This window comes from Protopterus annectens, chromosome 5.part1, assembly GCF_019279795.1.
Source record: "Protopterus annectens isolate FY-2018-M chromosome 5.part1, PAN1.0, whole genome shotgun sequence".
In the NCBI taxonomy this organism is placed as follows: Eukaryota; Metazoa; Chordata; order Ceratodontiformes; family Protopteridae; genus Protopterus; species Protopterus annectens.
Genome location: NC_056736.1, coordinates 30,842,101 through 30,865,483, shown reverse-complemented (window position 1 = coordinate 30,865,483; position 23,383 = coordinate 30,842,101).

Below are 23,383 nucleotides of genomic sequence, written 5' to 3'. Positions count from 1 at the left end.
CACCTGCCAGCTATATTACTGAGGGGTTTGAATGGTCCACTGTGAGTGGCAGAGTCTGTATTAGTAATTTGTAGTTCATTTCCTTTATTCTAGTTCCTTTTTTTCTCTCTATTTCCACTGTGTTTAAGCCCTGCGGCACACTGCACAAACTGTTTTTGCTGAGTGGAAAAGGCCCTCCAATGGACATGAACACACTTATCATTTCTGGAACCAGCCAAGTACAGCTAAGCAGCCTCAGACACACACCCTTGCTTAGTTGTGCTTAGCTGAGCTCAAATAGGAGCCGCAGAGCTCCAATGTGCTTACACCAAGCATGACACACCCCCTTTTCATGTCAGCTGCTTCTTCTGTTTACAACACCACATTATAGCTCCTACATGGTTAGGTACCAATGGGCAAAGTCTCCCATTTTGTTATTCAATAAATTTAGCTAATTTACATACCACTACTGGCTTATACCCTAGTTACACACTTCTACACTGGAGCCCATGTCCTTAGCAACCACTGTTACCTCTTATTGTTATGAATATGCATGAAGCCCACTATAATGGCAAAATTACAGTTTCACATTTAATTGCCTTTTTCCTATTTTGTTTAATTCTCTGCACAATCGCATTTGCCAGCCACTGCACTCCACCTAAACAGCCAAAACCGGCCCAAAAACACTTTTGATTTTTGCAATTTTAAAAAACTTTGGCATGCCAGTGGCCATAGGTTTGGTCATTGGCATGTCTAATAAACATAATACATGCTTTAATCTGAGCTGTCATACCCCTGTTTTGAATTTTGCATAAATGTACACCGTTACTAACCACATACATTTCTGCTGTGGACACGGCTCCAACACAGATGCCTGTCTGCTTGCTGGATCACAAATTCACCTCAGTTGCATGGTTTTCATCAGCAAATGAGGTGATTTGCATTATTCCATCACGTCTATGCCAGAATAGTGCTGGGAGGCTTGTGCACCCCCAGCCTTGTTTACTGGATCACACAGGCTCCGTACTCCATGTTTGAGCTGTGCCACTATGCTTACATGGAGAATAGCTCCATGTAAACATTATTAAATCTTGGGGATGGTATTTAAATACAAGTGCTATACATGCAACAATCAGAAAGTCAGGATATTTAAAGATAATTTTGTTTTAAAATGCTTTATTGGCCATTTCTCAAAGCTTTACTCTTTTTTTTCTTGTGAGGTTTTCTTTCTAGCTTCAGGAGATAAAGTAATATTTTGCATAAAAAAAAAAAAAAAAACTTTACCCCCCCCCCCACATGGTAGGTATAGAGTTGACTGTTCAATCTATTCTTCTGTTTTGAATGAAACAAGTATAAAGTATAGGAGAGGATATTTATGGATATACTACACATGTACCTGAGCAATGATGTAGCTCTTGTAAGGACAGTTTAGTTGTCACAGTTTGGCAAAGAATCACTATTTGACAAACATCAGTGTATCTGATTATCTACAGTATTCATTTTTTATAGACTTTGAAAACATTTTACAATATTTTTTATGGAGTGGTAAGTGGACAATGCAGAAAAAGAAGTAAAGTGATGCACACCATATAGAAGTATGACCTGTGGGGCAATTACAGCCATGTTAAATATGACTGACTTTGATGATTTCTGAGGAAATCTTCCATTTCAAATTGTATGTGATCATGTAGAAACTGCATTTTAAATGTCTGGTAAACAGTCTCTATCTCACCAAAATTGTAAATTTTCAGATGGAATCTGTATAGTAACTTACTAGCATACAAAGAGTTAAATGTCAGGAACCTAGTCTCTAATCTACAGTTAATAATCATGTATAAAGTGTGATGTATATGTTCTGTCACAACAATTTTCCCTTTCCATTTCTATTTAGCTGTTACTTTATACACCCATCATGTCTTACATCTTTGTAAATTTCTATAATGTTTGTAATACTTGTGTAACCTATGGAACTGCATTGTATTCTCACAGAATATCTTACATTTTTGTCAGTTTCTATATTGATTGTTATTCATATAAGTGGAGCTTTTTTCCCTGGGCCTCCACTGAAAAAGGACTCGTGTCCAGTTGGACTTTCCTAGTAAACAAATGTAAAATAAAAAAATAAATAAATAAAAACAAAATAAGTCAGGAGTTGCAACTAAGACGTGTAGTTTCTTTAACAACTTGTGAATCCCAAAAAATAAGTAAGGATTTGGGGATAACCTACTGCAGCATAAATAATGACACTTCAGAGGCATCCCAGTGCATTGCAGGCATGTAATGATGTGTTAAAATCAGGCCACTCAAATATGGCATATGGATGCTTTGTGTAGGCTTGGGATAAAATGATGTTTCTGTAGAGTCCACCAGTGTCCTTTTTTATGAAAAAAGTCCTTATGTGAAGATATTGTTATTATAAACTTGTTTTGTATGTGTTCATATGAAAAAAATATATATTTTCCAAGGATACTTTTACTCATTTTACAAGATAAATAATGACACAGTCTATACTTCAATATGTGTAAAGTACATTAAGAAAGCTGAACCGGTAAGGATCACATTACAGCCTTGAGAATATTGTGCAAATTAACTGGATTTCTTATAAAAAGCTAAAACAAATAAGTGTTTTAAAAATATTATTGTTATGTAACAGTAAAGTAAACTAGTTTACATGGTCTTTCTCTGTTGTACAATTTGATTAGTAGACATTTTGCCATGTATTGTTAGAATGCGGTCATATAAATTATATTAAGCCACTGACCAGGAATTGATTTCCTCCTGGATGTTTTTTTTTCTAAATTGTGTAAACATATCAAAAAACAACCACAATGCAATATCACTTTCAGAAGTACAAATCCAGTGGATAATACCTTTTATAGAATTATTTTTTTCTATTTTTGGAATGGCAGGATGTCAATAAGCTATTTTAGCAAAAATCAATTTGATTTATGTTCTAAACTTTTGCATCTTCAGAATTACTGGCATAATTGAGGCAAACAGTATCTTATATCTTGCAATCTGGATGTTATTACTGATTCTTCTTTACTCTGTGATGTAAGTTTACACTATAAATACATGGCAAAATATACTGTTGCACATGTATCACATTTGCAATAATCCCTACACAATTAGGCAGCATCATAGAACAAATTGGTTGTCCAAAACATATAGAGACATTTCTCTCCATGATTTATCCAGATTTGCTTTCAGGATTTTATGGATATTAGGCATTTCTTTCCTCTAAAACACCAGTGACATAAATTAATTGCAAAAATGGTCCCCAAAGGGTTTAAACAATGACTGTACTGATACTGGATCAGAGATGTTAACACCCTAATTACTCAAGTGAAACATCTCTATAATTCACGCCTCACTGCCAGAGGGGACCATGACACTAGCAGGCTGTACTATTGTCAAGTGACTATTTAGAATTCTGACATGAATAATGATCTTATGATATGGGTTGCTCTTCTTCATCTAATGCTGGGCATTAGTTTTGCTTTTATGTGAAGCTTTATTCAAATTAGATGCACATTTAATTCAAGGTTGCCTTCCCCTTTCAAGATCACCATCGATTACATTTGAAAGCTGTGTGGGTAGTACTGAAAGCTGTTTGTTAAATTGAGAGAGGTGCTGATGCTACATAATATGAGTAATTTTTATAGAACACTCTGAGTAATTAGTTATCACAGAGGTCAGAGAGCTCACTAATTAGGGTCATGCCTCCAGTTTCATCATGCAGCAAAGTAATCTGTGAAACATGTAATCATGAAGGAATTGCAAAACACTGAGCAATTTATAAATGTTCTAAGTGCAATCAAGACAGCTAGCTGGGACTGTCATCTTGCAAAGACTATTGTGTTATATCACGACTGTGAGTTGCTCTTCTCCTTGCTGTTAGTACTTGCAGTCTGAACCAGAACAAGATTTGCCTTCATAAAGTATCTCTGTGTGCTTGCTAAATCTGCATAATGGCACTATTACCTACAGTATACTGCTAATCATGCTATTAACACTTAACCGAGAGCTTCAGAGAAAATGTGACAGTTTAAAATGTTAGCTTTCTCAAATGGATTTCCTTAGACAATCACCACTAGCAAAGGAGGCTAAGTATCAGCTCAATAACTTGCAAAAGTAAGGGGAATCTGGCATGCTTGGTTGCAAAATGTTAACAGATGCCTAAGCTACACATATCAGTCTGTAAATACACTGGCTCTGTACTTTTGAGATGATGCTCCAGTTCTTTTGAGATCTGTCCTCATCTGCCTCTGTGGCAATACAGACTATAGAGACCGGGAATGCACAGTGTTTATTAAAAGCATGGTTCATTATTTCAAGAGATGAGTAAGGGACCATGTCTTTTCTTGCTGACTTTTAACTGGTTGCTTGAGACCATAAAAATCATCATTTTGAAAGTTCAAAACTTCAATAAAAAAAAATATATATATTTTTTTATGTTACCCCCCACCGCTGCTAATTAAATATACCAACTCTGAAATTGCACTACACTGAAGATAATGGTAATTTCCTGTTCTGCGCTGTACAGCGATCTCCATTTAAACTGTTCAAAGTTTCAAAACTTCGAACTTATGGTTTTGACCATATGAAGTTCGAAGTTTTGAAACTTCAGGCTTTCAAAGTAGATCCATATAGATATATATATATATATATATATATATATAAATATATTTAGCTAGATAGATTTATTTAGCTACGTGTGTGCATGAATGAATGTGTGTGTGTGTGTGTGTGTGTGTGTGTGTGTGTGTGTGTGTGTGTGTGTGGGTGTATATGTGTTTGTGTGTGTATATATGTATATTATGTATATATCTATATATATATCTATATATATATATATATATATATATATATATATATATATATAGATCTAGGACTATTGAATGAGTGTTCAATAATCAGAATCCACAATAACCAAACGCACTTTAACGAAAGCTCTTTCACCGAAAAAGCGCTTTCATTAAAGTGCATTAAAAAAAAAAAAAATCTTCTTTTATGAAGGGCAAGAACCCCTGCACCCCCCTGTACACCCCCCATACTTTTATATTCTCACTCCAAGGTCACACTACAGTGGGGAAAAGGGAATACTCCCTTAATCGCACCGTAGTGCAACCGGCACAATGAGCATACTTATCCGAAAGTGCTGCTTCGGTGAACCGCACTTTCGGTTAAGTATGTTCAGTGATTTCTGCTTCTGCAGAAAGTGCCGTCAGGGATCTGTACAGATCCCATATATATATATATATATATATATATATATATATATATATATATATATATATATATATATATATATATATATATATATATATATATATTATACTGTATTTTTGTTTAAACCCCAAGTTAAAAAACTGTTCAAAAAGAACTATGTTTTGTGAATATGTAGTGGCCATGTATCTTTATATATGTTCATGCATGCACAGACACTCAGAGACACACACACACACACACACACACACACACACACACACACACACACACACACACACACACACACACACACAATAATTGTAGAAGATATTTTAACCATAAGTTATTGTATAAAACTTGTATATGCTTTGAAACTGGTTACTGGAGAAGGAAATGATATCTAATACAAGTCAGCATTAATATAGCAATAACGGACGTTTGGTAAGCGGCTACCATGTCCTTTGCATGTCCCGAGACTAAGCCCGAGGGACCAAAAAACAAAGACAACCATGGTAAAGTGATGATTACCACACCCAGAGAAAAGGTTATTGTTATTATATACGATTATATATACGAAATTTAATTCTTAATTTCTTAAATAATGGCATTGTATAATGCCTCTTGCTACCCTGTTTCGCGCAGCCGTCTGGTGTTGTGTTATGATGAACCAAGAGTAAATGATGCCTACTAATGGAGAAGGAAGAACGAGAAGGCTGTTGATGACGCATGTCATCTGTTGTTTGTTTGAGAGAATGAAGCAATGGAACATATTTTTACAGCCATTAATTTCAGTGTCTGCTTGTTTTAAAAGTTTACATCTTTAAGTTAAAGTTCTTTATAACATATTTTTGGTCTTAAAAAAGCACGTAGACCTTTTAGATCTCCGAGATTTTCACACTGTTTTAAAGTCATGCTCCGGGCGCATCGGACCTTTCGAAATTAAAGCTTGAGGATTTAGCGGTTTAACGCTGTAAGGCTGTGTGTTCACGCGCACGTTTTAGATTAGGCATTGTATAATGCTATTTTTTTCATTCCTCAAAAACTAACTCATACCCCTCTGATTAAAATCAAAGGCACAAATAGAACTTTCTATTTTAAATCTTCTTTTATAGCATCCTCTGTTATGGTTTACACTACTGCTAAAAAACTTGCCAAAATTCAAGAAATTCACATATCTGATCCCACTAGGGTCGAATTTTCTTATGTTAAGGAACAGTGATATCAAATTAATTTTCCTGGACAGCACAGTCTTGCCGTACTCTTCAAATGAGCAAATAACCAGTAGCCTACATATTAAATTTCTCACCTTCTTTCTTTAGAAGTTTGGCATGCAATTGCCATCAGTATTTTAATACCTCATCTGGAACATGCATTATCAGTCGCAACACCTATTTGGTGACAAACATTGAAAAGATTGTGGGGGGAATTTAATAAAGCCTACATGGTATTTTCTACCATGTAGGCATCATGGCACTCTGCTTACATGATTGTAAGCAGCTGTGAGATCCAGTAAGCACTGCTGAGCGGTGTACACGAGCGCGCCAACACAGGAAGTTCCATGGCATGCACATCACCTCATAAAGGGGCAAATCTCATGCAGATAAGACAAATAGAGTGATTCAGCAAGAAGATAGGCATCCCTGCAGACCCCATGTTGGAGGCCGTAGTGTACATGGAAAAATTCCATGCACACAATTTCAAACAGACAACAGGAGCTGTAAAAACACAGTTAGATGGACAAAAATGGCATAGCGCGCACACACACACACACACACACACACATATATATATATATATATATATATATATATATATATATTTATGAGTAAAAATGTCTGTGGTCTGTACAAAAACATAAGGGACCTACGTTAAAATATTTTTTTTTTATTAATGATCTGGTCATGTTTGCACAGCATGCTGCAGTGTGCAAAGATGTTTTTATGAAAAAATAAAAATAAAGAGTGGAAAAACCACAGTTAATAAGTACGTGATGGAAATGTATTATAGTACCCGTGTGTAGTAACTACAATGGTGGAATGGTGCTGTTGCTAACTATGTTGGGCCTGGAACAATGAGTTTCCTGGTTGAATGCACGGATCCCTATGCAAATGAAGTGGGGATACTGAATAGCACAAAAGGGTATCTGTGTCTGCATATCCCTTCCATGTAGGCACAGAACCATGTCAGAACAGGTAGCTGACATCAGGAGGGGGTGTGCTTGATGACTTGTAAGCTCATTGGAGCTCACTTCCACCTGTTTGTGTGGTGCACTGCTGTGCTCAGCGGGGGTGTATACTGATTGCTAAAATGTATTTACCTTTGTGGCGTGTGTTTCCATGTGTTTGCATGGCATGCTGCTGTGCTGAGGTTGACCTTTCAGGGGGGGTGTGTACAGTGACTGCTAAGCTTTGTTTTCCTTTAAGGCACTTGTTTACACATGTTTGCAAGGTGTGCCACTTTGCTGAGAGTATCTAAAAATCAATGGTATAGTAATCAGTTGTGACACTAGTTTAACTTAAACTAGAGCCAGTAAATGATGTTAATGATATGCTAGGCAGTTGGAATGCATCATAGGTAGCCAATCACATAATAAACACCTACAGTAGAGCACTATAAAGTATGCATACAGCCAATATTCTGATTTTTCACCCATACTCGGCACCATTAGGGTACAGACTTAGGAATTTTAACTGAAAGAATGCTAGCGGCTGCTGCAGGTCTGTTAATCTGTATGTGCTAGATGCCAAAGTCAGTGCTGCTGCTGGTACTGATGACAATAGGCAAAGGCAGAGAAGGAGAAGAATGTTCAGGCCCAAGGTAACCTTCCAGGAGCTACACGAGCTGGAGATTGTAGAGAGCTACAGGGTGGTCAGAGACATACTACAAGAACTCACTGAGCTCTGCCACCCCCAAATTAGACCCAGAGGAACCGACCCATGTGGAAACAAAGGTATGTGTAGTCCTTAGGATAATAGCCACAGGTACCTTCCAAAGACCAACTGGGGACATAATGGGGTCTCACAGGCATCAGCATCCAGGGTACTCCACCATTTCCTGGATGCCATCCTACTACAGACCAGTGAGCACATTTATTTACCCCTCACCCCTGAGATGAGGGCTAGCTATATGCATTACTTCTACTACACTGAGGTACTGGGTGCCAGAGACTGCACTCATGTAAACATCAAGACACAGTCCGGTGATCAGGGTAGAATCTGTGTCAACTGCAAGGGATACCACTCCATCAACTGCTAGGTTGAGTGCAATGCTTAGGGCATTATGAATGTGTGTGCTGGCAGCCCTGGCAGTTATCATGACTCTCATATCTGGCATGCATCACAGCTGTATCAGATGTTTGCTGGGGGGACATCCTACCTAGACATTTACTGGTGGATTCTGGCTATGCCCTGGAACCATGACTGATGACGCCGATTAGAAATGTACACACACCCATGGAGGAATGCCATAATGAGGCACAAACAAAGAGCATCATAGAGCATGTGTTTGAGCTGCTGAAGTCATGGTTCTGGTATATCAATATATCTGGTGGAGCCCTGCAGTACTCTCCAGCCATGTGGGCACATGTGTTCACAGCATGTGCCATGCTACACAATCTGATCCTGTGGATATAGCTGCAGCAGGTCAGAAAAGGGAAGGGATGCACAGTCCCCTACCAGTGCCTAGGTCACCACAAGCACAGTCACAGGAGGACTCAGAGAAGGAGTCCCTGATGATGTCCCTATAGGCAGAATTAGGCATGCTTAGTATGCCCTGGCATTGGATAACAGACAACGCATAGTGCATTCACTGGCAGGCTAGGGACTGGCACCTTACTCCTACTCACATACATATAGTAAACATGTTATTGCCAGGCAACCCACACGACCTGTGGCTATTTATATATTGGTTGTGTATGGCTTGTATCACACAGAATCAGGACTGAACTACAGGTCTCTCCACTGCTGCATTCACAAGATAAGTCTCTAAGCTACACACTAATTGCAAAGAAACTATAATATATCATATGTATGGATCTGCTGCTGTTATGTAATAGTGGGCTAATTAGACAGATGTAACATTTACATGGGACTACAGATACCCATTCCAATAGTATGTGCTCCTTAATAGCCACTAGGCCTCATGGTTGGAATATTCACTACATCAGTCAAGGGAGATGTTAAACAGTGGGCTAACATGATATTTGGACTGCTGTATATCCCAGCAGATCATGTGCCATTATTCCCCCACCCCACAACACATCAGTGTACACATGCAACTGCTTTAACAGAAAATCACCTATGGTATATCAGTGGACCAGGCAATCTCAGGGCTGTAGCAGAGATATACTTACACCATTGTAAGTCTTGCCTTACACAATATAACAATGTACTTATTTATTCTGTTGCTTGTGCGATGAATGACTCCTCTTTGTCTGGTGACCTGAGTGGCTCAGTATACTAGGGAAGCAAGGGCGATGGTGATGATGGTTCTAATCTGGAATTACTCACATCTTTTGTATGTGAGATAGTACTATATTGGTGTTTTCACAGATTGTCATACCTCTTCATGCAAGAAATCTGGACAAAGCCAGTGAGATTGGGGGGACAATGGCCCAAACAGAGGGACATATTTCAAATATTGTCCCCATATACCTAGAAAGTCACTGGCAGTAAAGATATTGCATTATTACATATGTTCTGAAGGCTACAACGTCTGAAACACAAATGTTTGTCAGTAAGTAGTATAATGTATTGACAACAATATTCAATACTTCACCAGAAGACAACAAATGTATGAGAAACAGACCAAACATATGAGGCAAAACAGTGAATATTCTGTGGAAATCAGGACAGATGAGAGGTATGCAGACTGGCAGTCTATTGGTGGTGTAACATTACCAACTGCAGTCACAGACTAAAAACAATACACAGGTGGGAAATGTTGTGGACTGTTTGAGGGTAGTGCAGTACTGCAGAAACAGGGTTGGATGTTAACGTCTGTAATGTACAAAATCATAGACTAGAGTACAGGTAGACATGTACTGTTGTCACCTTATTAGTACTGACAGTCCCACTGGGCATGTCCATACACTTAGGTAAAATGAGCAGTCTCCTGTTGCCTCTTCATCAAAATGACTTGTTATGTATAAATGTCTATACATAAAGATATAAATATACATATCTGTCTGTCACTATCTCTCTCTCTCTCTCTCTCTCTCACACACACACACATGCATAGTATATCTATCGCTATGAAGTGTCAAATATATATGTATGGATATATATAGATGTATATATTAAATGGAGTCATACACCCACTCATATATCTGCAAAACACATATACATACCATACACACACACAGCTACAGATATATATACATCCCTGTTATATACAGAAATATGTGTGTGGATATCTGTATTGTACAACAAGCCCTAATAATGGTGAGTAAATCTCCACTATTACACAGCCATGCTGTTGCTCAAAGCATCCATACTAAGGGTGCAACAGCACAAATTCCACTTACCCACAGACCCCTGTGTCTGCTGGATGTCCGCTTGTAGACAGACACATGTCAATAGGTGCTGTAATGTATAATGTTGTCAACACATGTATGGACAGGGCAGTTTTTCCATGCCCACAGGTATGCCTATGTAACTACAAGCAGTCACATATGGCCATAATGGTAACTGCACACACATAGCTAGGATAATTACAGATATCCCCCTGCTAGGATACTAGATGCAGATAATGGTATGAAGTAATATACTGCAAGCCACAGATGCTGGTCAACACAGGCCTTGTTTGTGTAATGCACAAGTACTGTGCCTGAAATCACGCATGCAACACACTTAACATGTATTGCATGTGGTAAGTACTGTGCTCTGAAATGTATAAGATTAGATAGGTAGAGGTCCTAATCTCACTCCAGCCCACTTAATACATGAGTATGTGTGTGTGTGTGTGTGTGTGTGTGTGTGTGTGTGTGTGTGTGTGTGTGTGTGTGTGTGTGTGTGTGTGTGTGTGCATCTTCCTGCAATTGAACAGATATTCCTCATGGGCTATCCATCTACAATGGTTATGCACTTTTTTGCCCTGTAACTTGCTGATGGCTTCACACTGCCCTCTGCTACAAGGCCTGATGATGTCAACCACCTTAAGACTATCAGCTGACAGTGTAAAGTCAGATGTAAGCTGTGGCGCATGTGATACATATTGTGATCTATAGTGTATAAGACTAGATAGGTAGGAGTTCTACTCTTACTCCAGCCCACTTGGTACGTGACTGTGTCAGAGTGTGTGTGTGTATGTGTGTGTGTGTGTGTGTGTGTGTGTGTGTGTGTGTGTGTGTGTGTGTGTGTGTGTGTGTGTGTGTGTGTGTCTGTGTAACTTCCTGCAAATGAATGGAAATGCCCTCATGGGCTATCCACCTGCAATGGCTATGTGCTTTTTGACTCTGTAACTTGCTGCTGGCTTCCACACTGTCCTCTTCTACAAGGCCTGATGATGTCAGCCACCTTAAGACTACCAGCTGACAGTGTAAACTCAGATGTAAGCCATGGCGCATGTGATAAGTATTGTGATCTATAGTGTATAAGACTAAATAGATAGGGTTCTAATCCCTCTCCAGCCCACTTGGTGCATGTTTAGATATCCATATGGCACAACCATGGTAGCCTAGATATATGTAGGGTTTTGCAGTGTGATGTGCCCCCAAAGGACTGATCACAACATGGCCTCCATATGCCATCAAGCATAACATGTTCTAAAATGATAGCACTCTCAGACATGATCTATTGTATGTACCATTACATATATGTGTGCACACCTACATACAGCCAAGCTGCACTACATGTGTGCCTTGGCATGTCCTGTATGCACTGATTGGAAGTGGTGCTAGCCTCAATGTATTCATGTATTTGAGTGAGCCTGTTTGAGCATTTTACAACATGTTATGGAACCATGGGAGTTCCTGGATTGGACACAAAGAGTACGGTAGCCATTGACTGTCACTGGTCAGAAAGATGGGGATGCATTCACTGTTGTACAACCAATACTGACAGGTTTAGAAAGTACATCCCAGACTGGCACTGGTATACTGAATGAGACAGTCATCACAGCTATCATTGTGTGCAATGGCACCCTTGCCATATCACTACACAGGCATATTGTACAACTGTAGCAGCCATACAGGTGCCAAGATACACCAATACACATTGTAGAGAACATGTCCTATGGAGTCCATGTCAGGACCGTACATGTGTAGTCTGTCTCTGAAATGCTTTGGAGGAGATGTGTATGACTCCATAAAGGGAGGTGTCAGTTCCTACTGTGTACCTCCCATGTATCCATGACAGCATTAACACGTGTCCCCTGTGCTACACTCCAACGTCAATGTGGTATGTGTAGTACATGCTGGTGAGACAGGTATGTAACACAGGCAGTACACCCTATATGGCACAGGCCCCCATGCATATCATGCATACATCTGCTGTGGCACACATCATGTGCAGGTTACACATTGGGATGCAGAACACAACAATCATAACTGTTGCCAGGCAACTGCTGGTACTGGACACAGGATATATGTAGATGTGTCATCTCCATCAGAGCCCTGTTGGCACTTATGAATGGTAGTAGACCTTCTCACAGGTTAAGGATTCATGAGTATGCTGAAAGCCAACATTGTCTTTGTTTGCCTGTTACATACATATGGACCTATGGAGCCATACAGTTATAGTGCTGTACCTTGCTGAAGACATATGTCCACTGTGCTGGCATGCCATCATGTGCTGTGTTATTTCCACTGTGTATCCATAGGTTATCCCAACAGACTCCTGTAACAGAAACATAAACAGGCCCATGACACACCTGTCATTGTGTAACTATACAGCCAATTCAACAACATAAAACATAAGGACCACATAAGGTACCGAAATGTATGTGGTGTACATGTGACAAATGCCAGCATACAGTATCCCTTGTTAACCACTACAAGTGACATGGTGAACCAACACTGCATTACACAGCCACATGTTAAGTAATATAATCACCATTTGCATCAGACACATAGCTGCATTTCCCTGCATCGATGTCAAGGATGACAGGGATGTAGCACAGGTATCATCACTTGCACAGGGTGTTGTGTGGAGATGCAGGAGGCCTAGGCTGGCCCAAATGGTAAACAGCATGTGTGTGTGTTGGGGGGAGCATGTCAGATGGACCATGTAGAGGTTCTTGTGTGTGTCTATAGGTGATCTACATATGACAGTGGTGTGTGAGTGTGTGCATGTACACAGTCAAGCTAAGTGCTAGTCCTACATGTGTGTATGTTGGACATCTGTGGACTGTACATGGTAGAGTTGACAGTTCACTGTCTCTGGCCCTGAACTTGGGAATTGGCTCTGCCAGGAGTTGCACTAGCAGTAGAGTTGACAATTCACTATCTCTGGTCCTGAACTTGGGAACTGGCTCTGCCAGGAGTTGCACTAGCACCTCCATGCCCAAGATCAGAAGTGGTGATAGTACCCAACAGTGACTACTGTCTGCTGGTACTGTTTCCCCAATGGGACCACCCAGGACCACAAGCCGATGGTCTGCCACATCTTGGTGTGGAAAGTACACTCCCCTCTGTAGTGCTGGATGTACTACCTCTACAGGAGTGGTGATTGTGCACAGCCACGTGGACTCTTAGCAGATGTTGTTGCTGCCCTATTTTTGCTGGTACTATGCTCAACTCCAACCACATATTCCAGCACAGTCAATGTGCAGTCCCTGACAGACACTGTCTCTGCCCACCGTCTGTCCACTGCATCAGTCAACTGATCCAGGGTGCCCCCACTGCGGTGGTGGCTGTCACAGATGTCACACTGTGCGGCATCCATAACCCTAAGCATACACCTGTTCTGTTCAGAATGTGCCTGTGCCTCTATAATGGCCCAAAACATGCACCGGATGACCCATGATGTGACCCCTGCAACAGGTCATGAATGGACAACAGGCCTCCTACAAAGACCGCTGTCAATACACCTGTGCAGGACCTTGCCAGCTCTCTGGCTATGACCAGTGTCTGTCCTCTCTGGAGCCATAGTTGCCACACTTTCTTGTTCAATGTCTCCACCCCCTGACTGTCCAATATCTGTAGCCTCTGGTGATGGGTGTTGTCTGGGCATACAGACTCTGTGCAGTGGCAATGGGAGCAGAAGAGTGATGTCTACCTCTGGGACAGATTCAGCCCCTGAACCCCCTCCTGTGCCTCAGTGTGGGCACCATTATCATCATTGTCCGAGGAGACACTGACATCAGGTTGTGTAGGGGACAGACTCCAACCCCCACGGACACCTGCAATAAAAATGAAAAAAGCAGTACATTAATACCCGCACTACTGTATATAAAAAACATCCAGGACTACCAGCAATGAAGACCCACAACTGCATTAGTGGTCAAACAACTTCCTTCTCCACCTTCATCCACAAAGCATTACCTCAGAACACAGTTCAGCTCAAGACCTTGATAACCATCTATTGAAGCAAATCAAGTCAAACATGACCAGTAATAGTTACCTTTTACTTACTCAGTGTGACACTGTAATTGAAAAAAACAACACATAAAACCCAGTACAACTCTCTTCACAATTATATGGAAATACACATCTCACTGCCTAATGTATTTGCCTTCAACCTGTTGCATTATAAAAGGCATTTTAGATTCCTTGTCTCATTTAAACCAGGAGCCTTATCTTCTCTTACATGTAACTTCAAAGTGCATCTGTCTGTTCAACTACATTCCTGTGACTACCCCCTCTTGAAACTTTAGGTACCTCCTCCAGACTGGCAATTAAAAACATCCCATGTTGTCTACACACATAATTACATGTACATAGGACATTATTCTGGCCCTTAACTGTACTAGACTATAATTGCTCCTTAACAAAACAAGTGTCATACTTACCAGGGGCAAGACCACAGCCTTTGGCAATACCTGATGGACTTGAGAAAAGTTGAGGGCCGAGGTAATGTCAGTACCACTGCATGTTGCAGCAAAACAAAGTAATACATCAATATATCTCACATTTACAGTAGCTACTCTGTTACTTGTTGTATTGGTCCCAGTCTTCATATGACTGTATATCTGAGGTTACATCCCCTCAAAAGAACAAATATGTGACCCCCACATAAATGTATGTACAGACTGGTACACTGACTGCTACAATATCACAGTGCTGATCACAGTAAGCTTACCCGCAAGCTCCTCAGCTGTGGAAACTGTGGCATCCACCTCCACAATGTAAAGTGTGATGGAAGCCTGTGAGCTGTTTGTGTGTGCCTAGGTATGCCAGGAATTATTCAGTGGCATTCCACTGCAGGCCCTCCACCAGAGACAGCATGATTCTTGGCTATATCACTGCCTGTCAACATACAGCATTAATCATATTGGTTGTCTGTTGTCGAACCTGCTCAAATGTCTTGCCATGCTGGCCTCTGGCATTAACGTCACGGACATGGTCTAGCCACAATGCAGCCTGCTGCTTGCTATTATGTCTCTCCTGGATTACAGGATGTCATGATGCTGCCTTAGTACTTGCAAGATTATATCATTCTCTGCATCCGAGAAGGGTGGGTGTCTACTATGGTACATCATTCCTGAAAGACAACAAAAGGGGAACACATTATAGGATATGCGGACATCCACTATGTATAGATACAGCAAGGGCATGATGGCTGGCACTATCCACTGCTCACACATGGTGTAACCCACAGTGTGACAACATACTATGTGTGTGGATATAACCAAGACAATACCATTACAGAGATATTCCCTGTGTGCCATGACTGCGTCTGCTTTATGATCATACACCCAACACTCCAATCCACTGTGGTTTGTCCCCTAAGGCCAACTACACAATAAAATGTCATAGGAGCAGTGCCAGACAAATGGCAGAGTGTGTGCTACAACAACCACTATATAGGGATAGTCCAACAACACCAGTGTGCCACACTGACAACAGACAATGCCACCCTGATGTATTGTACGCCCCCTGTAGATGTAAGTCAGCAGGGTATCACTGACATGTCATTATCACAGTTCTATGACTGGCTTAATGCTGTAATCCCTATGCCCTATACCTCTATCCTCCCATATGAATCCTACTATACACAAAACACAGTTATATACCTGATAGAGTGCAGTACTCTTCTGTTAAACTGTGTGTCTGGCAAAGTTTCACAAAGGTGTGCTCTGTGTGAGTAAGGTCTCATACAGAATGGTTCCCCATTGCCATCTGCCTGCCTTTTAAACATGCTCCTCATCGGCAGGTGATTACCTCCAATCCAATGTCTGGTTCTGAAATGCTAATTGCAGCCTAAGCAGCTGAATTTCACTATCATTAGCCAATGAAATGCAAGCCCTTTGCAATATATAAGGCCTTCCTGTAGACCTGGGCCACTTTCTTAGCTGTTGAAATGGACACTACTGGGCTGAAGAAACTACATCATCACAGAGGGTAGGTTTGTAGCATAAACCTTTACATAGAGCTGTGTGTACCACAGGCTGCAGGTGCCACTGCAGGTAGCAGACATAGGCAGAGAGTATGGACACTTTGGAGGACAACAAGCTGTAGTTGTATCTTTGTCTGCCCTGTTGTAGAGGCAGTGCTAGGGTGAGGGTACCCTTAACACTCCAATTAAAGCATGTGTTTAAGGTATGAATGTTAACCAACTGTGTCAATAACAGAGTAATTGGTGACATATTGTACTGCTATATGGATATGTGAAGTGTGTCCATACCTGCAGGCCTGTGACTTCATGCACTGAAAAATGCAATGCTTTGTGTGGATAAAGAGTGTATTAGTGATCCATTAATTGCTGTCTTCACAGTAATGTAGTTGAAATGCAGCACAACACTGGATTTGAACCCAAGACAGTGTGTGGCAAAATGTACTGCATACAAGTCATTTAAAAGACTTTGCTACTGAGTCACTCTTTCTTGATTATTGCACTACAGTTGGCATAATACATCCATACTCACCATGCTCATGACGCAACTTTGCCAGCCACCTGGCATAAGACTCAACATTGCGAGCCCTCTCAGCTGCAGCTGGTGGGAGAAGCACACTACCAGTTTTGCAGACATTTAGATTACATATTGGTAAAACAGAGGAAAATACTTACATACTTGTGGGGCATTCCCTGCCCTTTATTCTTGGACACAGGTGTCCAAAGTTCCCCTATTTCATCTTTTCAGATCATCATGGTGGTGATGACACTGCTCACCTGTGTGAGGGGAAACCAGTAACACTGGAGAGTTCTCTGGCCAGCCAGTCCCAGGCCTCTGCCTTCACTCTGAGCCCTGGAAACCACCCTGCAGCAGCCTATCCTCATGTTTTTTTCACAAGGAGCCCAACCATGACCCTGTACTCCTGAATGCCCCATCACTGTGCCTGAAAGTGCACACCTTTTCCAACACCACCAGCCATATCAACAGATGATTGACTCCAATGGTTTCTGCAGAATTCCCTCCTAATGTGCCTTATATAGGCTGTTTTCTCACACTTATAAGTCATTGAACAGCATTCAAAAAAGCCCCACATTTAGCAGTGCACAAAGCAGGCAAGCAGATCTGAGCAGTGTGCAAACAGGCACAATTGTGTTTTGAGTGAAGCTGAGCACTGGGCAAACATTGGCAGACGTTACCCTGTTTATGCGGTGCTTAGTAAGTTTGAGCACAGTTGCACAGAGCACAGCAGAGCCATATTTTAAAATCTTTTCCATAATGTTTGCAACAAAAATAAAGAGTACTTATGACATCCATGTATTTGAACCCTGGACCTACTACACATACAGCCATAACTCTACCAGTTAAGCTATGTGGATATTAAGAAATGTAGTATACCTTCACATATACCCCGGAGGTACCTATTAGCAGGGCTGAGCACCATGCCACACTGTGCAAGCACACTTAAACAAACCAATAAATAATTAATTACATCCATTTTCTACTTTTAGATGTCTGGCAGGTGTCTGCCATGTATGTATGAGCTCCACTCAGCTTAGCTGTGCTCCGTGCCACACAGTGCCAATGCCAAATTAAAACAAAATTCATAAAAAGTCATTATGCTTATTAATTACATCCAGTTTCTGTATTTAGATGTCTGGCAGGTGTCAGCTGTCTACATGTGAGAATAACTTGGCATTGCAGCACTCCACGCCATGCAAACATGAATTAAAAAAAAAAAGACAGCACTGATTCAATATCCATGTTCCTCGGCTCTCCCTTGACAGAGTGTCATAATTAATATGCATGGATTGCTGCCAAGGAGGGACCTTGACCATGTACACAGATACATTCCATGTAGGCTCTACACGGTGCCTACACAGAGTTTTTTAAATCCAGGGGTTTGATATCTATCTCACTGTCTAAAACATTGTGTATGATTGCTACATGATTTAGAAAGGCACCTGGATCCCAATTACTGCCAGATGTAATTCTTTGCTAAACTCGTTGACTGTCAAACTTTTGAAGGAAAGATTCTATTCATCAGTTGGTAAAAAAAACGATACCTCAAAAAGCCTCATATACTATATGAAGCTCTGCAGACTAAAAAAAAATATAAAAAACTCTTCTTCTCCTTAGGCAGTGGTGAAATCTTTCACAAAGTTACAGTATGAAGTTATAGCCTGCATTTTGGAACTCAGCTAAGAAACTGCTAGTGATACAAACACTATTAAACTTCTAGTAAATGCTTAAACAATATTTAGAGGATGATTTTAATTGTACATGCTTTAAAGATACAAATAAATTCATTCATTATTTCACATAAGACAATTTACAGCTGTTGACTATGGCTTGTACTGATATATTTCCTTCATAAGCACAAATGTTTACCTTGTATACTTCATCTACACTTACCTGTAAACACAACTATAAAATTTAAATACAATCCCAACGAAGGCACAAGCATGTATTTACTGCAAATAAAATCTATTATTAAGTGTAGATACAAAATGGTAACATCTTTACGAGTGCAATAAATGTTAACTTTCATTGAGACTAATTTCCTTCTGGAAAGAATATAGTACTGAAGCAAGAACATCTTATAATACCTTCAACTGCATTTAGCTTATGCCATGGCTGAAAAGAGCCCAAAGATTAGACCATCTATCCAGTTTATAAATGATAAATAAAGCAGAAAAAGAAGAAAAAAAAATTGTCCCGGTCCCCTTCAATAATCACATCACACAGAATGATGTTTGACAACCTTTATTAAACTTCCATAACATAGCTTTGGTAACCAATATTTATTAATTACAACTGAACAGTGGCAGCTCATGATATCGGACTGCAGGATTGCAGCCCCTCAGTTGTGAACCACAGTGGTAAACTCCTGAACTGCACACACAAGCATGCTTAGAAAATTGCATCCGGACTGCTGTCTTACCAGTCCGGATTCAGGAAGAAGGCAGTAGTCTGCAGATACCCCAGAAGTCTATGCGACTGGAAGGGGATCAGACTGAAAGGTCTGCAGTCAGTCCCAGAATGAGACCGGGAACAGGAAGGAACAAGAGCCTGGAAACTGGAACTGTGCATTCCAGTGCATTCTGCGAGAAGGGCGGAGGATAGTATACTCTGCTAGTAGGATAATTTTATTTAGAAGCAGATAAACTGTGCATTCTGACATGTATGTAGAAACAGGGAGGATTTTAAACAGGTATGTGTTGTGGTACATGGTATCAGGATTGATTATTTTTGAAATGGAGGGTGTGTGTGTGTGTGTGTGTGTGTGTGTGTGTGTGTGTGTGTGTGTGTTTTGGGAAAAAAAGAATGAAGTCTGCTATTCATTAAGTGTCTTCAACCATCCTCTGAATTTACTGTCTTTTTGATTTCTTCACATTCTAATGTCCCAGAGAAAGTTAATGTCCAGTTCATATGTACAGCTTTGTAGTATACTGGATATGAGGGGTGCAGTTTGTGCATTATATAGCAGAAGATTAACAAGATTAAAAAAATAGCAGTACATGAACAAAACTAATAATTGCAAGCAGTACACCATTGCAATAATAATAGCAATAATAATAATAATAATAATAATAATAATAATGATAATAATGATAATAATAATAATGCCTGTTAATATCAGCAAGATTTATTTTATCAAAAAGATTCTCTACCTACATGACAAGATGAATACAGGCTACTACTTATACTTTTTGCCTCCAAGTAAAACTCTTCTGCTGTATGATCGATTGAGAAAAAGACTGTTGTTTCATCACAAATTCACCTTCACAAAAGCACTGCCGCAGGAATGTCTGTGCATTAAAATCAGAACTGGCTTACTATTAGGATCAGATGTTTGCCTCATATTTTTGTTCTGTTCTATTCCTCATAAAATCTGTGGTTTCTGAATATTTAATTCCTTAAATAGTTGATGGTGCAGTGATACAGTGGTAGCACTGTTGCCTTAAAACTACAGCTTCAGTGGTTTGATTCTTGGCTGGGGTGCTGTCTATGTGGCATCTGTATGTCTTCCTTGTGTTTGTGTGGGTTTACTGTGGTGTCCTCCCATGTTACAAAGACATGTTTTTTTTACAGCATTTCTCTCTGGGCCTCTGCTGAAAATATGCTTTTCTTCCAAGTCAGACTTTCCTGGTTAACAAATGTTAAATAAATAAAATTAACAGACATTTGAATTACAGACTTCATATTCTTCAGAAAGTACATGGTAACACAAAACATTTTATTCTAGCAATTTCCTAAGTATATAAGATGAATATTTGAAATTTACCCTATTTTTGGGACTGTATTCCCCCATTATTGGCTTCATCCAGGTTTTTTGTGCTAAGGTTGAGAGCTATGGTGAGAACTGAATTCACTGAATATGTTTGCCATTATTGGCTTTGTCCAGGTGTTTTGTGGTAAGAGGTTGACAGCTATGGTGAGAACTGAATTCACTAAATGGTAGCCATTTAAGTTTTAGTCTTTGGGTTTTTCACAAAACAGCTGATTTGTCATAGTGGTATGTTGCTCTGGCTGTTTTGCACATAGTCCTGGGTTCAAGACATGGCAGTAAAATGTATGGTGGTAACACAACATTTTATTCTAGCAGCTTTCCAAGTCTATACAAGCAATGTTTAAAATGCGTTCCTGGTTTTTGGGCTTTTGTCCCCCCAATACCTTTTGCCTTTTTCCAGATTTGTGCTGCAAAGTTAAGAGATATAGATGAGTGTCAAGTAGATTCTACAAGGAGCTGAAAGCTGCAGGGGAAGAGAAGTTTAGTGCTGCTTATGCTAAGGCTGCTTTCATTGTTAATAGCACAATAGGTAGTATACTTGCTTTTGATACAGAAGGCTGTGGGTTCTACTCCCACAGTATGTAGATGCATTGCTGATACTGTACTGTGTTGTAAACGGTGTGGATGCTGCCATCTTGAGAATGTCCTTTTTGGTGAAGATACCTGGTAATTATGAAACTGGTATCAGTTTGCCATCCATTCCTATTGCAATATTACTAGCTTATCATTTTTTTAATGTAACATTGGCAATTAATTCATCAAGGGCAACAAACACTTTATTTGTAGATGAAACAATGAAACATAAAGTTGTTTGCTAGCAGCAACCTCTTCATTAGTTAAAGATCTTTTTAACGTGGAATTATTTAGATGAATTTTACTTCTGCAGAGATTGTGCATATTTACTGATACTGGTGGATTGCAGAAGTTTTAGTAGACTTTTATGATGGAAATGTTCTCAATTGGGCAGTTTTGTCATTATTGGTGCATGCATTTTGTTTCATTGTTTACTGGAAAAATGTTCAAAACAATAAATTTAAAACACACTCTAACAACTATACTGTATTATACAAAGAATATAATTTAATACAATCAGGAAGGTGTATCGCAGAACACATGTATGTTTTGTGTGTAAGGGGCCTATCATTTGAAAACAGCCCAAAGTTAATCTTCATCTGCCACTAGCCAAATGTATTTTCTTTGAATATGGGTTTCAATGCTGTTTCAATGAATGTGAGTTTCAAGGGCAGAGAACTTTTAATGCTGTCAATTTTGTGAGACTGCATTGCTTTATTTAGCAGATGTCTTAGTATCTGTGCTGTAAAATGCAAAATAAAACTTTCAAATGAATCCAAATCATCGTAGAAGTGAAGCAGTATGCACATTACAGTGTTTATGGTAAATGGGGCAAAATAGCCAAGTAATGGGACATTGGAATGGCTGCAGGGGGGAGGCTCCATTTGACCTGATTTTGTGAGGGGGAAGGGCAGCAAACTCAAAGACAGCCCCAGCTGAACTACACCTCTCAACTGTTCAGATCTTCACAGAATGAATAGATTTTGCTTCTTATTTTTGGTTTGCCCTTCATAAAATTTGTGGTTTTCTGGCAAATCATTTAGGAATTAAGTCACTTAATAATGACAGGCATTGAGTTTCAGACTTCATAACCTTCAGAAAAATGCATGCTAAAGCAAGACCTACTGTTTGTATGTTCCTCCAATATGTTTGTCCTTGTCCAGATTTCGTGCATTAACAGGTTGAGAGGTACATGCAAATAAATTGCTTTATAGAATGAGGTATATCCAAACGTCTCAATTGTCTCTGATTTTGGCTCAAAATGTTGCTCTCACTCTGATAATCTCTCCACAAAATGGCAATTTTGGAAGAAAATGTGGAGGGTTTACAATTAAGAAATAACTGTAATAATCAGAGTTATAGATTGCTTTTATTTCGGAAATGCATGTAGATTAATTTATTTTGTCAGCTGCTCAAGTTAACAGTACTAATATTAAAAAGTGTCCCTTCTTTGACAGGTTGCCAGCTGTATTGTGTGGCTATTTTATATTTTTGCATCACATTTTTGTGCCATTTTTCATAACAATTTGGTCTTCTGGCAAATCAGTGGCAAATCATTAAAGATTGAAGTTAGAAAATAATGATAGACATCTGAGTTAGAGATTTCATACTCATCAGAAAATTTATACTAATGCAAGACCTACTATTCTATTATCTTTCTAAGTTTATAAGAGCGATATTTAAAAATTGTCCTTATTTTTGGTCCTTTGTCCCACTTCTATGTATGGCCTTGTCCAGATTTATTGCTCTGAGGTTGAGAGGTATAACAAATGTATCAGGGCAATCACAGTCAGCCAGAGACATTTCAAATTGGGACATATTTGTTGCACCCCACTC